This window comes from Erigeron canadensis, chromosome 7, assembly GCF_010389155.1.
Source record: "Erigeron canadensis isolate Cc75 chromosome 7, C_canadensis_v1, whole genome shotgun sequence".
Classification (NCBI taxonomy): Eukaryota; Viridiplantae; Streptophyta; class Magnoliopsida; order Asterales; family Asteraceae; genus Erigeron; species Erigeron canadensis.
Window position 1 is genome coordinate 35965302 of NC_057767.1, and position 3204 is coordinate 35968505.

The 3204-nt window shown below is 35.9% G+C and overlaps 1 pseudogene; it reads right to left on the minus strand.

Annotated features, from left to right (window-relative positions):
- Positions 1 to 705: 705 nt before the first annotated feature.
- LOC122609427 lies at positions 706 to 1842 on the minus strand (annotated as a pseudogene).
- Positions 1843 to 3204: the final 1362 nt, after the last annotated feature.

The following is a 3204-nucleotide window of genomic DNA, read 5'->3' on the forward strand; positions in this document are numbered from 1 at the left end:
ACGTGGGTCCCAGGATTACTGGGTTTCCCCTTTGACCCTAAAAAATTTTACGAAAGATGATGACATAACTCTCAATGATGACCAGCTGGCTCCTTATAGAGCTCTTTCCAACTCCTTCTAATTAAAATAAAGGTAAAAACCATAACAGACATAACTCTACACCAAAGTAAGACACTCATTCGTTTAGACATAACTTAGAAGCCAACAGGCCGATTGTAACGAATCATGCCGAACTATAAATAAGACACTCGTGAATTTTAGCAATATAGCCAATTTCACATTTAAACTGACCAGGTAGGCTATACGATGGTCCTAAAAAAAATAGAACAAAAGCTAGCCTACATATGTAGTGACACTTAGAAGAACAGCGACTAATAATGAATAAAGTAACTGCAAGGAAGTAAGTAGAAGACAAATGAGATGCTCATATCAATCAGCAACGAACATAAATATTCTGGGTTTAGCATACAAGAAATTAAGGCAATATGTTCTACAATCAAAATGAAAGTCAGTAAGTTCATATGAGTTTCAAGTTTCAAGAACAATGCGTTGATATGCATTACCTGATCGAGTATCTAACATGCATTAATTTATTTATTAGATTAGAATCAGACAAGCTCATCTAACCTTTATAGCACAATGCTCGCAGAAATATTAATGCTTGCATTTCGTCACAACAGGGTCAACAAAAGACCATCCTCGGCATCACCGACTTATAATCTCCACGATCATGCAATAATCTCCACGATCATCCTCGGCATCACCGACTTGAAAGTTCACTTTTTCCTTTTCAGGCCGGCCTTTCGCAGCGTTAAAAGTCCCATGTGTAGGCTTGTTGCACACATAGCACCTTTTGTTCCTGGCATGGTGCTTTAAAGCACAATGCTCGCAGAAATAATGCTTGCATTTGGTCACAACAGGGTCCACAAAAGACTTTCGACAGATGTAACAAGCAAAGGGCAGACCATCCTTGATAACATCCTCCTCCTCATCATCATCATCGCCGCCTAATAATGCCAAATTTCCTCTTTCTGTGTTTCTCTGCTTCATCCCACTCTTTCTCCATCTGCCATCCCGACTTATAATCCCCGCGATCATGCATAAACTTACATGAATCACCGTACCCACAATAGCCAGTCTCCTTATAATCCTTACAAATATCCGGCTGGTTATCAAACCACGCAGACACCCTAACATGAGCAGAAGCTCTCAAAGGTACATGTGACCCACCCGCTTTCTCACTAGCCACCGTTTGTTCTCTCCTAAACCCCGCCTTATAATCAGTATACCCATGAATACCCTTGTACAGCTTCTCATCACCAGCTTTCTTCCCTTTCAACCTCTCATCCGCTTGTTTCAGCATTTTCTCCCTAATCGCCCTGGCATCTCTGGTAAAATCCGTCTCCGTTTCCAGTGTCACAGTCGCTCTACTATCGTTCTGCACTTGAATCTCTTTCGAAGAATCAAACTGGAACATTGTTGCCTTCGTGTCTCCGTCCGACTGTGCACTTATCTCTGTAGCAAAGTGCAGTTTATTGCCTTCACGAACCCTTTTCCTTGTGCTTTTATTTTTGGTCGGTTTTTTAAAAAATATGCAAACTTGTTTTGGTCTTCTTCTTCTTGTTGTTTTTGTTGTGTTTCATGATCCATTTGTTATTAGTCGGTGGTCTAGGTTTTAGGTTTTTGTATACCAAACGAAAAAGAAAACAGAATACAGACTTATTGGCACCGAATACCCTTTTCTTTTTTCTTAGTTTTGATCAAGTGATATTCGAAACCCTTCTATATCGATCTCTATATATAGATAGAAGATTATTATTATAGATAGATAGATGGACCGAGTTTCCTTCAAGTTTCCATCTTATTTGGCTTTCTACCAAGTTACCATATATACTATTTTGAGTTAATTATATAAATCGTCCCTATCGTTAATTGTCACTTGCAACTTTCATCCCGAAAATGTATAAATTACAGTCTTAATTCAAATATATTTGCTCTGTCAACGGTTTTGGTCCCAATCACTAACAGACATTAAATATAAGGTCCCGTGACTAGCACATAATGGATACAACGACCATTCCCTAAACACAAGGACCTATATCGTAAATAACAAAAAACATTCACAGATTTAAACCGTTCCCTAAACACAAGGACCTATATATGTGAAGCCGAAAGGTAGTATGTCTTGGAGCAAGTTTGGTTTTATTTGGAATATTTTGTTTATTTCTTTTAATTTTCTAATTTATTTATATCAATAATAATTCTTTTTAAGCTAAGAGCAAGTTTAGACTATTTTTAAAATTATTCTATTTTCTTTTATATTTTTTTAGATTTTAATGTTTTATTCTATATAATGTTTTTACGCTTGATAATGTGGTTGGGGTCTTGCCCTTAAGTAAACATTTGTTTAATTTTTATTTGTTTTTATAAAGGGTTATTAAACATTATGTTTCGCAAAATTGTTATTGCAGGAATAAACACTTTTAGGTTGTCGCTATTATGGTATTGTCCTAAAGAAAACGCAGATGGGATAATTGTAGCCCCGCAACGCGGGGATTCAAACTACCTAGTTAGAGATATAGGACCCGAATAAAACCCTTTGTTTATTAACCAAAGCAATTCGGTTGTTTGATGGTACAATTTGATCGGCTCCCCCCTCTTCTATTTATATAGAGGAGGAGATATCCTAGTCTAATACAAATTCGACAAACTAGACATTCCATATTAATCAGTTACTTGACTTGCATTCCAAGTGAAACCCGACTTTACGTATTTAATTCTAGTCTAACATGGATTAACATTTAACCTACATGTCTAAATGAACTAATATATTTTACAGACTAAAATCCACAACCTCTTGAATTAATACTGTTAGAAGAGAGGACTTTTGGTATTAACTGTTAAAAATTAAGACAATCGCTCTTGATTAATAGCTTGGTAGCTCGGTACGTAACTAAATTCATAACAGGCAAAAAAAATTGCAAGCTAAAAGATAGAATACTGAAATTATATTACTCAGAATGTGTGCACTACAGACAATATTGCATTTGTTCACGCTTTTAGGGGAGTGTGAACAAATTAAAAATTTTGTCACGCTTTTTAGTGTGTAAAAATATATTGAATTAAAAGTGTATGGAAATTTCTCCACACTAAAAAGTGTGTAGAAATAAAAGTTCACACTTTTTAGTGTGAATTTTCATAAGT